This window comes from Plectrocnemia conspersa, unplaced genomic scaffold (assembly GCF_051122295.1).
Source record: "Plectrocnemia conspersa isolate PC_06_02 unplaced genomic scaffold, ASM5112229v1 ptg000013l, whole genome shotgun sequence".
NCBI lineage: Eukaryota > Metazoa > Arthropoda > Insecta > Trichoptera > Polycentropodidae > Plectrocnemia > Plectrocnemia conspersa.
In genome coordinates this window covers 7,623,438-7,637,345 of record NW_028277177.1, presented here as the reverse complement: position 1 = coordinate 7,637,345, position 13,908 = coordinate 7,623,438, and the positions used below count along the sequence as shown (strand labels likewise).

The 13,908-nt window shown below is 29.3% G+C and overlaps 1 protein-coding gene across 9 annotated transcripts in view; it reads right to left on the bottom strand.

Annotated features, from left to right (window-relative positions):
* The window catches only part of LOC148227172 (uncharacterized), a 252,069-nt gene that overhangs the window by 18,818 nt on the left and 219,343 nt on the right, over positions 1 to 13,908 (bottom strand). The window lies entirely within an intron of this gene.

Genomic DNA, 13,908 nt, shown 5'->3' with positions numbered 1-13,908 from the left:
ATCTCCAATAATGAGCTGTTTCAGCTCATATGTATTAAACATATTCCAGTCTTTCCACCGTAAATCAATAATATATAATATAAAAATCATGACTGAAAAAGTTACACTTATTACATATTACAATATAATAAGTCTATTGTAACATACAATGACCGCCTCATATTTGCGCAACACACAATTGCCGCATAGAAAATTGCGATTCCATTCATTCGCCTCATGAATGGACAGTTTCAGCCACGGGTAGTGTAGGGCGACCTTCTTTGCCGTAGCAAATGATACAGTGCAGCTTGGAGGGGGGTTTAATAAGGTGACCGTTAAATTACCGGTACGTCGTGAAGGAATCGACCGCGGGGTAACAATTTACCGAGAACGGTTATCCGATGACGTTTGGAATGCGCCGATTTTTTCCTCCAATGCGCCCTCTCGTTGTCGAGGGTCAGTCATGTCTCTTTATTGTCAGACGTGTCTTAATTCGACCGCGGGCGTTAAATATTTGCTTTCGTAATGCATAATGTGTTTATTAACGTTTTCGGCGATCTAAGAAGATAAGCACTATGGAGTCGGATTCGGACAATCGAAAGTCTAAATAACACGCGTTAGTTGACCTTTTCGCTAATGATAGGTGTTTTCTAAAGCTGTAGGTGGTCTAGCTAATATGCGTTGTGAAATAATAAGTGTATTTGCATCACATATGCTATACATAATAAATATTAAATATTCTAAAACAACGTTGTGTATTATTAAAATATGAAAATTGGTTAAAAATAATATTTTTGCTTATATATTCACTTTCGGCTATCGTATGTTATCGCGTGGGAGTTTTGCGTAGTAAATGTGTATATTATGCTATATCTCATGATTACCACTCTAAGAATGGAATTATAATACTGTATAATACGTAATTTTAGGTTTTAGTTGTAAAATAATTCATTTTATGTTAATTTTAATATACTTGATAATTTATTGTTAAGAGATTTGTATTGTGTGTAAACAATAAATTATATATACAATATATAATTAATTCATGAAAGAATATTTATTACCTAATCCTTGATAATTTTTTGTATTATAAACATCAATTTAAGCCTAAATTATTAAATGGAATTCGAAACACTATAAAATCACAATATAAATAATATGGTTATAATTCTGAATTACTAACACAGCGATTAATATTAGAGTGTATCTAAAAGTAGTTTAAAATCTATTAAAAAATAATTTAATTTCACTAGTAAAACTTTGAAAGAAATAAAATTTTATTGTAATAATTTAATATATTATATTATTTTAATATTAACACAGGCAGATAAAAGCAGCGTTATTTTTATGACTACAGTTAACTACAATATGTTATACTTAAACATAGCTCAAAATTCAACGAAATAATTCGTTTTTATTAAGAAATTAATGAAAAAAGAATACTAACGTATTTTTCATTTTGTTTAAAACGATTTCAAGTTTTTTTATCTTAATTTAATTATTAAATTAGGCAGCTAAAAGTAACTTTTAAGCTATTTTGTAATAATAGCTAAGAATTTTTCATAAAAAATAAAATCTGTGTATCTCTCGTTTTGTCTATTTTTAGAGAAATTTAAATTTTTCAAATATAAACAAAAAGAGACGATTTTATAAGATAGGCTAAGAAATAGAAAGTTAAAAGTAGCCCATATGTTTTTATGAACGCATTTAATTAGAAAAAAATAATATATTTATTTTCTAATTAAATCAATACAGTTGCCTTAGCGTTTTTAAGACTGCATTTTCTGAATATATTGAACAAATTAATATATTTTATTATTAAATTTTTCGCTGTAACCTGACAGGCGTAAGCCCAATGCGTTACAATGGGCAAATCTGTACAAACTGAGTGAGTCAATTAGATGTAAAGAATACCTACAAATAAGTATTAACCACCAGACTGAAAGTCTGGGAATCGGTGACATCTACGGTGACGTCACGATGTTTTCGACCATCGTGACGCATTGGGGTAACATGTTAGGTCACGATGGTCTTAATTTAATCTAACTACAATTTATAATCAATAGATGTCACTGCAGCTCGGGTCGTTTATTTATAATAATAGCGCATTTTTTATAAATAAAAATCCGAATTCCGCTGCCGGGGCTCGAGCCCGTAACCTCAGAGTTACTAGTCTGAGACGTTACAGACTACGCTATTCCGTCCTTATTATATATATATTATAGGAAAAAACAATTTTTAAAAACGTTTCGGAAAATTCATAATGAGAATTTAATTGTGACGAGAAAAAATATATGAAATATACTGTCATAATATTTTAAATTAATGAATATAAAAATATTTTTACTAATTAAATGATCAAAACATCGCCTCAATGTCGCATTTAAAACTAGCTCAAAATTATTAGCAATAATACAAATAATTAGAGAATAAAAAAAATATAAAAATAAAATGAGTACATAAAGACCTAATATTTTATAATAGCTCAAAATTAATAGCGATAATTAACTTTTAATATGAAAGACTGAAAAATAAAATCATTGTGTTTAATATTTTGAATAAATAAATAAATATATGTATTTTTTTTATTAAAAAAAAGTGTTTTAAAAGACGTACATATATTAAAATAGCCCAACATTAATAGCAATAATTGAATTTAGACTGAAAAGATGAAATAATTGTATCTATCATTTAGTGCTCTCATATTTTGTAAAAAGCAATAAATATATTTTTTTATAAAAATAAATATAATAGTTAAATAAAGAAATAATGTTTTAAAAGGCGTATATAGGCGTATAAATAGTTTAAATTTTATAACGGAAATTAAATTTTTACATGTGAGAGTAGCAATAAAAAAATATAGTTTTTATAAAAAAAAAGTAAAATAGGAGAAAAATAATATTTTTAAAGGCATTTATCAAAGAAGCTCAAAATTTATAACGAGAATTTAAAATTCATAAGAAAGCGAGTAAAAAAGTCAATGCATTATTAAATTGCTTTGAGCGATATCGCCGTACATGTACGGTGGTCGATCTTTCGCTGTTTTGAGGTACCCCAGATAGTTATATATTTACATATATAACTAAAAAAATAATAAATAAAAAACATTATATATATATATATATATTTTTTTTTAAATTGATATAATGTAAATGAATTTTACAGAAAATAATATCAATAAATTAAAGAGTTCAAAATAAATAAACACACCAAAAAATATGTTATATTCATTTTATAATAAATGTTAAAAACCTATGACTTGATATAAAAAATTCATAAAAGCAGAAAATTGTATACAAAATATGTAAAATAAATTAACGATATTTAATAGAAAAGTGTTAAAATAAATTACTAAAACATACTAATACAAAAAAACCAAAGCACTAAAATGTTGAAAATCACTATTTTTTTAACTATAGTTTATTATTAATGCAATATAAAATAATAATAAATAAATAACAACATGAATAATTATGGAAAAATTCGAAAAATTAACTCAGTCCTGAATGTATAATAACAAATTAAAAAATGTGTATAAATTAACTCACTACTCAAAGGATTAAAAGCAATATTGTTTGTCTTACATAATTAAATATTAAATGTGCAGATAAAAGTAGCCTTAGATACAAATTCAAAAATCACACAACATTAATTATAAGCTACAAATGTACATATATTTATATATTTTTATTTAAATTTATTGATTTATTTTTCTCAGTTTGAATCTAATTTAATTAATTACTGTATTTATTATTATTATATTACAATAATTCATGATTAATACAAAAATCCTATACATCATCTTTATCGATCTTATCCATCGATCAAATCGCCATAAATATTTTGTTGTTGTTTTTTAAAAGCTTTTAAAGCATTTCGATTTGACACGACTCGTTAATGAAAAGTCGTTAAAGTGATTCACCCAAGTTGTTCATCTCTTGAGCGGCAATTCATTTCGAAAACTGACAAAGGTCAATATCTTTTAATCGACCGCCTACATGTGTTTTCTTATGGCGATATTCGCTCGGGAAAAAACTGGAATTTGATGGATAGCACGCGATCGATCGCGACGGCGCGTAACTTTCTTCCGCGTGCGTATCGCCTGAAGGAAAAAACGACGCTAATAATTATCGGACACAACGATATCGATTCGTTTTTTATTATTCTCGCTCTATCTTTCTTTCTCTAGCCGTGGCTATGTGTATGTGCGCGTTTCTCTCTGTCTGTCTATCACTTTCGTTCGCCGCCGCGAGACTCAATTCGGCGTTTGTCACTTTAACTTTCTAATGTCGGCGAGTTAATTGCGGGCTCGAATCGATTGGCGATTTTTATCGCGTAAGTGATCCTTTTTTGTTAGTTTGATTTTAAAAAATAATAGAGTATTTTCCTTCAGTTTTTGCGGGAGCGAATAACGGAGGTGGTTCACTCCTTTTTTTCTTCGGTCTCATTTCGTCGATGCAACGGAAGATCAGCGATAAAAACAATGTGTCGATTCCCGTTTGTCGACACTTTGATGCTTATTAAAAAAACAATTAAGTATAATTCAAAAGTATTATTCACAATATGGATTTTAAGATATGTCATTAAATTTAGTTTAATATCTTAAAACATTTTTTATAAAACGTAATTTGATTTTTTTAATTTCAACGTATGTTTTATCTGATAATTTGATTAAGTAGCTCTAAGTCCTTAATTGAGGACTAAAGGCTATTTTAAAATACCTATTTTACTTGAAAGTAAATATATTATATATTTTTTTCTAATATTGCTTTAAATTTCAATGTAGATTTTCAACCACATAATCAATAGTTTTATTAAATATTAGTTCTTCGATGTTATTACCAATAAAGTAAAGCATCTTTTAAATGCCTATTTTACCGTTAAGTATATTTATTTTTAAAAATTTTTCGAAATGATTATCATATTATTTATATTGTATTTTAAATTCTGAGTATTTAATTTGAACTATTTTTAAGTTAAGTCTGAACCATACTATGTATTTTTAAATTATCCAATATTTTGTAATGTTTATTCAATGTTATGTAGTATTATATTGAATCATTTGAGGCTACTTTTAAATAACTATTTTGCATTTTAAAATGCATATTTAAAAATTTTGTATTGTCATTTTAATTCTCTACGTTACTGAGATGCATATTTAATTGTCAACATAATATACTATTTGTAGATTATGTCTATTTTACCTATAATTTTTTTTATATTGCAAATTTTCAATATGAAAACTCGATATATATTTTCACAAATATTACATACGTATAACTTTTATATCACAATTTTTTTAACATATTTTTACGTAATTTTAAATATCGATATTGATTTAAAACTTACTAAAAGACATGTTTAAAAGTTATTCAATGTTGTAATTATAAATAAACATATGGGACTACTTTTAAATGCCTATTTTAATAATAAGTATCGATATCTATTTATAACTATTAAAACTTAACTATCTATGTATTTTATAATTCTTCAATATTTTATCGAGATAAAAATGCAAGTATAAAGGGCTAATTTAAAATACATATTTTACTGCAAAATATGCACATTTTTAATTTTTCAAAATAATAAACGTATTTATTATATTTTGATTTTAATTTTCAATGTGAATTTTTAGCTAAATAAAATACATATTTAAAAATATACTTTATATTTCTTTAGTCTTTTAATGTTGTGTATTTATAAATAAACTACTGGAGCTACTTTTAAATACCATTTTTTTAATTTTTTGTAAAAAAATATTAAACTTTTTTTATATCATGATTTTGATAATTGATGTGCACTTAGTATACAAAAATACTCTATGGAATTTTATTAATAATTTATGCCTAACTTTTCGCTATTTTATTTTTAAAATCTTACTATTGAATATAAACTGAAATGCCTACATAAAAGTTAACTTTATATTAAAATTTATTCAATGCTTTGTAATGTTATAAGGCTTCTTTTAAATGCTTATTACACCATTAAATATAGATATTTTTAATATTAAAAAATTCTAAGCACATTCTTTATATCGTAATATAAATTTTCAGGGCTTTTTTGTGTTATTTTTGATATATTTTTAATATCCTTTATATATTTCCATCAAAAATATGTGAAATAAAAAAAAAGAATGCTTATTCATCCTATAAGCACGTACGATATAATTTTTAATATACATGCTAATTTTAAACTTACAAAAATTTTAAAGTTAACTTAATATTTTAAAGTTCGTTTTTTTCCCTCAAAATTATTTATATTAAACATTGATTTTTCGATAGCTATTTTAACCTATTTTTTTGGTAAATTAACAATTTATCCATATTTTTTATAATCCCTTAATAATTTATCGAGTTCAAAAATCAAGAATATAAGCCCACTTTTAAATACATTTTTTACCTCAAATTATATACATTTTTAATAAAAAAAAATATTTAACGTGTTTTATGTATTGTTATTTTAATTCTCAGTATGATTTTTTAACTGACTATTTAATCATACATTTGGGGCTACTTTTGAATGCCTATTTATATATTATGACAATATATTTTAGATTTTCAACTTTGTGTTGAATTATAAAAAATAGGATTTGGGGCTACTTTTAAATGCCCACATAACCTATAAATTTAATACGTATAGATTTCATCTTAGAAAATTATATTTACGTATTGTATTGTGATTTGAATTTTCGATGATATAATTTGAACGAATCTTGATAGATTTAGATTATTAATTATATAAATATCACTGGAATTCAACTAATTATTTTTAATAATTAGTAAGTATTTATTATAATTGAACTATGAAGGATCATATGTTTTTACCAACAAATTTAATAATATTATTTATCAATTAGATATTAAAATATACATTGTATCAATATGATTCAATAAAAAATGCGTTCAATTACTTTAGTGGCTTACCCTTAGTAATATCAGTTAACTACAATTAAAAACCTTGAAGTTAAGAAAACGCGCAGAAACGGCATAAGGATGGATTTCGCTTTACCGAGAACTGTCGGCGAGTAAAAACAGATTCGGTGCCAATAATTTACGACTTATTTGTATACACAGATTATTCGGTGACACAATGGATCCAAAGGTGCGAAGCGGTACAGTTAACTGGAAACGTGATACCTGAGAGCGCTTACAGGTGTAGTTGAATCATTGAACGGGCGTTCGTGCCGGAGACAATCGGGACTTTAGCATTTCGACCAGAAAAATTACACGAAACGGGTCGAAAGACAATGGCGGAAACGTGAGAAAGTCCTGGGAGAGACTAATTAAAAAAATGTGTGAGAAAATGCTGATGACGATGGGTAGTCTACTCTAGAAGACAAGGTGTCTATGGTAGCAAATCCGTGGCACACTTTGTTAGATCACGGCCGGAAATATACGAATACACTTCCGACGAAAAGGTATGTTGCTGTGAGAATTGAGAGATCACAATGGATTTTTGCGACGCACGCGAGATGGTCATGAATCATGTGGAGAAAATAATGACTTTTTATTACTGGACGTTTTAACACGCATGTAACACGCACGATTAAAACAAATGTTAAAGGACGAAAAACATATTAGCGAATAATGATATTTTTATCCAAATCAGATGGTATGTAAAGATTACATACTATACTTTTTATTTATTACATTTGAAGATTCGCTTGCAATGCGGCATAATAAAACTGTATTATTATGGTCGTATTAAAATTGAAATGTAACCAAAGCTCACTTTCGCTATAAAGCACAGCATTAAAACGATCGTAAAGTTTACACGCAACAATTGTCCGCTCAAAGCTTTTTATGAGCTTTAAGCTCATCTCAGACTTTCCAAACTGAAGATGTTATTATGACTTACGAGGACGATATTAAAGCTAATATTTGTTGGCTAAAGCCAATAACCATAAATCTCAGGGCGTCATAAAGGGCCTTCATTTGACTCATTAGGCGAATGGGCGTTTTTTCTTCATTTCTTTCATATACCTAATGGTGTACATATATGAAGAAATTTTCGGGAATTTATCGCGGTCATAAAAGAAGATCGTTATGTAACATTATTGCTGAGGCATAAGAGCAAGACCTTCGTAACATAACTTACTATGAAGCTCAAAGAAATAGTTGAATGTAATACTACTGCTACGGGACGAAAAGTTTGACCGCTCAATTATGGTAAATCGAGAATGTTGACATCAACTCTTGAATATTTATTGAAAAATATAAAAAATATTAAAATGCATATGTACTATACGGGCGGAGATTGCGGAAGAGTGCTTGGAATTTATTAAAAAATATTAACATTCATATGAGTATGTTAAAAACAGATTTTGTAATGTAATATATGCTTATGTAAAAAATAAATAATTAAACGATCCTCTTTGATGCATCTATATATTTTTAATTTATGCACCATAAAGCAATATATTATATATAAGAAAAGACATAAACCCTTTTGTTTACGCTCATCCTTGACGTGTTGTGAAAATGTGGCATTTTTTCGAGGATATACAATTTTACGACATTAACATATAAACACACTTTTTTTTATAAAAAAAGAAATTTGTTTAAATGGCATTTCAAATAAGATTCGTTAACCATTTCTTAGTCAGAATCGTCAAGAAAGTAAGAGTATGAATCATGCTGATGATGATGTCTCTCTTCTGAGTGTATTCATTTTTTACCGAGAAACTATGAGCGGTCGCTCAAATTATATGATTTGCTCAAGTCAACACTTCATACTTGTATTAAAAAAAAATCTGATTTGATCATACAATATTCAGGGTCAAGAAACTAGAGTCGAGAGCTTCCCGCGAGCTTTCTATAATACTACTACTAGATCGAGAGTGGCAATTCTTGTTTTTTTGCCATCAGCTCCTTATTGAAAGTTGAACGACGTGTAGCATGTCGATGTTACGTTTTGATAACACTTAGATTTGTATATATACATATATATATAAAAAAAAACTAATAATATTGCATCACGCAATAAGGACATTAAGGTCCTGTTCCACTTAAAAAAATCAATAAAAAAAAACATTACATAATAACAATCAATTGATTCTTCGGCGTCGAGCGTTGAATTATTATCTAAAGCTTCATCGCTTCTACTTTTTTATATCGACATATAAAACAGGATCAAGATTGATGAATTCATTAAAATAATACATCAACATCGCGAAGCTAATCAATATCGATCGATCCGCCTTTATCCTTCGCAATACAAAGTATAATGACCATAATCAAACGCGCTTAAAAGCTCTTTCAACGCTTTTAATTAGCGTATCCAAAAATTTCCTCAATTACACGCGTTAAAAGTATATCTTAAATATTGGACATTACATACATGCACCCTTTAATTAAGCGCCATTTTTGTTGGTGAAAAAAAACACACATCGATCTCCCACGCAGCATCTTCGGCTTAATTTAATTACTTAATCGATTACACGGCTCGGTCAATTGAACTGGATTGTAGTACGTAATGAAAATATAAAGAATAATCGTGAGTGATCGCGCGCCACGCTTTGGGAACGACGACCTCTCGGACGGACGAATTTTAATATTCGCCTTAATGAGTTTTCCGTGAACGCGATTTGCATCGTTGCGAAAATCGACGTCGCGCAAATTGGGCATTGTTAACCAAGCGAAAAGGTTCATTTTTTTTAGTATTGAAAGAGTATCGAAGATGTCCATAAAAGCTCTGCGTTGCGAGAGATGAGCCAATTATGTCTCAGATATAATTAATTATCAATAACAATATTGAGAAATATGCCATTAAATATGAATAAAGTGTGAATAATTACCAATTATTTTTATGAGAATCTTTATATTTTTTATTAGCTATTCATGTATCTTTAGAAATCAAACTACTTATCAAGCAAAAATCTTCAAAAGATTTTTAATTTTCGTTGTGAAATTACAGATAAATTTCCTAGAAATAGTTTGCATTGAAACGCAGTGTCTAAAACATGTACCTAAATAATGTCACGTTGTGTATTGTACACTACTATTACAATAAGTACTGCTCACAATTGACCAAACTGAAAGAAGCAAACGATAGTGGAGGCCAGATTTGAGCAATATAAAGGGCATGCAATTTCATAACGACAATGCTGGACCACGCTTTTCAATATATGTTTTAGTGAATCTGTCTTTCTTAATGGTATATATTTATTAGATTTGCTAACAAGCCCCAATCATTATTCAAAAGAAGAATCCTTTAGTTACTATAAAGATAAAAGAAGGCCATGTATCAAAAACTATTTATAATTAGCCTAGTTTATAAATTGTTTCAATATGCATCTATCGAATGTTCTATATACATAATTGAAACATACGTTGCGAATCTGACAAAGCGCGTTTCTTCCTCGTACGTATCATTGTTTACGTTTTCAATTCTTCGACCGGTTTCCCGTTCAAACACTATCATCAGATCATCTACGCACAAGGAGTAAAAGTGAGATTCGCGACGGTCACGTCTTCGGGCGTGGCCACCCGTTGGGGGAGGGAGGTCAAAAATATATTATTAAAACCGCTAATTAAAATCGACGTCATCGTGATTTACGCGGCGACAATAGCGCCACGCCCGCTACGAAAACGGCTTGGGACAAACGTGAACGTGATGGTGCGGCCGATGACCGTCAGGGTTCAGGGTTCAAAAATGCACCCCTTTAACCCCCGCGCGAGAATTCAATTACCCGCCGAGGAATGTTAATTAGCGCGCCATTATGTTGAGCAGGCATCTCCTCTGCCCAAATTGCACTAAATCAGCGCTTTTCAACTGTAAAAATTATTTTAAATTACGATAACCTACGTTTCAGCGATTATATAAAACATGTTGGAAAACACTGATTTAAACCATCAAGAGTCCATCACTTAAACGCATATTATACGAATGCGGTCGTTGCAGTTGAAAAATTGAGGCAGTTCAACAATTAAGCAGCAAAAAAACGAAACGAAAGCGAAACTTTTGGAGCGATGACGTAAATTATATACGTTTTAAGCGTCCATTTTCATAACCGACAATTTACCTTTGAGACCTGACGATTAGGCTAACGTGCGTAAAATTTGTGCAAATCGAACTTAATCAAGATAAAGTGCGACTTTTTGCTCGCGCCGATTTCGTGTGTGGGTAATTTTGAGCTAACTCGTTCCGTATAATTTAGACGTTAACCTCGAAAGCCTAAGCGGTCAATATTATACATAAACACAGTATTATATTATCAAGTTTAAATTGAAATAGCGCAACGGTGGCGCAAAATCTTGGCAAATTGAAATTTGCGAAACTGAAAAACCATACAATAATATTTTGCATGAAAGAACAGCGTTGCCTAAATAATAAGTAACGAAAAATTCACACAACGTTTCATAATATCGTCGCGTGGGATAATGACAAACCGATCGACTAAATCAAAATATGGACCTTATTTATACGAAATCGAAGTAGTACATGTTCAAAATATGTTTTATTTTACACTGCGGTCAATTAAGCTCGAAACGATTGACTAAATTGATGTTTAATAGTATCGAAACCCACTGGTGATTCTAGTTCCAATTTTCACTTTCGACCGACCGCCATAAAACATTGTATATGGAAAATGAAATGTGGGCTGCCTGAGTTATTACATTACGAATTTTATTGTACATTTTTTACAGCCACTCTAAACTAGCCGACCCACGTTTTCTACGCCCGGGGCGCCCGGATCGTTGAACCGTCTCCGATAGAATCCCATCCCGACAGTGCGACACATCAATTGCGAATTTGTCAGAACAAATTGCGAAACCGGAAGGCGATGTTATCTAACAGAGCTTACGCGGAAGCAAATCCATCTATCTTTCAGACTGAAGTTATTTATGTTTTATTTTATATTTAAAAAAAATCGAAAGTTGTAGAAACTGTTATGCAATAAATAGCACACGTGTGACACATAATAAAACATTACGATTGCGAATATCACAAAACGTGCAATTTTTGAGATTTGATGGGAAACTGCGTGCTTTATAATTTTACACAACCGAAAGATAAGCAATGTGTATAATACAATGAGAGATAAATCATAAATAGGCTATTTTTATTATTATTTATATATAATTGATTTGCTTTTATAAAAAGCAAACTCAATATTTTTCATTATAATAATAACGTACGCTGCGGTTTTTCTTAGTTTAATCAATCAAACGATAATAATTCAAGTTAGTAGCAGTCCGCGAAAGAAAAACATGATAGTGAAAGTTGCAGTTATAACCAGATTGGAACTGTATATGGTCTACATTGAGTTTCTTCATTTTTGTTTCCCGCTTTACTCATAATAGATCTATAATCAAAGTTAAAATATTGATTCAGTGAAATTCGATCTGACCATTTGTTTGCACAGTATCATTATATTATACTATCGATTCGATTTAAGTGTGTTAATGTTTATAATACACTTTGGACCTGTATCGAGAATAGATAAAAAGGGCCATAAAGGTAAATTAACACTCATTCGTCATCTAAAAAATAGCAATAAATTCCGAGAAAATGTAATATTAAAAATTTGCATAATTCAGTGGCGTGCCTTTATAATATAGGCACACGTGCCGTCGATTTGCCGCAACTGACTCGAGGCGAATTTCCAAAATTGAGGTCTGGAAGATAAATAACGTAGGGAGCAATCGCGTGCTTCCAAATTCGCTCCAATATATCAAATCGAATTATACATAGATTGAAATTACGGATGCATATCATTAAAGCAGCGTGATGCACATGAGAGAAAATTCTTTGAAGGACTCATACGCTTTTAAATTTAAGTTCTAAACCTGGCCACGATCAAAGAGATAAAAAAACAAACAAACTTTGAGAAGCTGCATCTGACGATTTCCGCGAATTAGATTGCCTCTAATGAATACGTGCGTTGTTTATTTATGTTATTTTTTTATATATAGTATACATTGTGTAATATTTTATGTGAGTTTATACCTGACGCAAGACATGTGTGCATCAGATCAACCCCTAAAGTTCTCGGGATGTACAGCTGCTGGTGTATAACAAAAAACGAAAGACGTTATATCGTTATAATATTTTTTTCAACCGTCAAGATGGATAGATTTCATTGTTGGAAATTCGGGGGGGGTGCGTGTAGCGTAAATTATTGTTAAATCCGCCATGGGAAAGTTCAGAGATTATACGCTTACCGATAAAACGATATTCTGAGAAAAATTATTAAATAAAAAGGCACAGGAAAACCCTAAAGTTTGTCTGATTAGGTTGATTTTGTACGAGTTATCGCTTCCTGTTTGTGATAAGAATTTTTATATAAACAAATTATATTTATAAAAAAATACAACTTTATCACTATATTTTAAAATTTAATATTAATTGCTTAATTCAGTCATACACATAGGTATATAAGACATGTTACAAATAACTACTATTAACACATTACGGTCTAAAAGATTTGCTTAATAGTGGTGTATTTAAAAGTAGTTCAATTATGACATCATACAGCAATTATAAAAATTTCAAGATTTGCATATATTGAATCTTCTAAATAATTTTAAAATACTTCGATTTATTTACTAAGTTTATAAAAAAGTGTATTTTTAATAATATAATTCGATGTAATGATGGCTTTAGATGAAAATTAGCTAACTCTACTAATGATGAAAATTATTTATTCACCAACAACTTTGCTACATATGCTATGAAAATATTACGTCTTTCAATAGCAAGTAATTAATAAAAATATATTTATAACAGTTAAACGCAACACTAAAAAAATAACTTTTAAATCGAATGAAGCACATTATAAGACTTATCCAGAACTGTATTTTCGGAAAAAATAGAACAGGCTCATGACGTTAGAATGAATAAACCAATTTTTAAGTTCTCACAATCACACTTACATCCATATCAATATCTAACATTATTAACGATATAAATAATATAGTTTTTAAG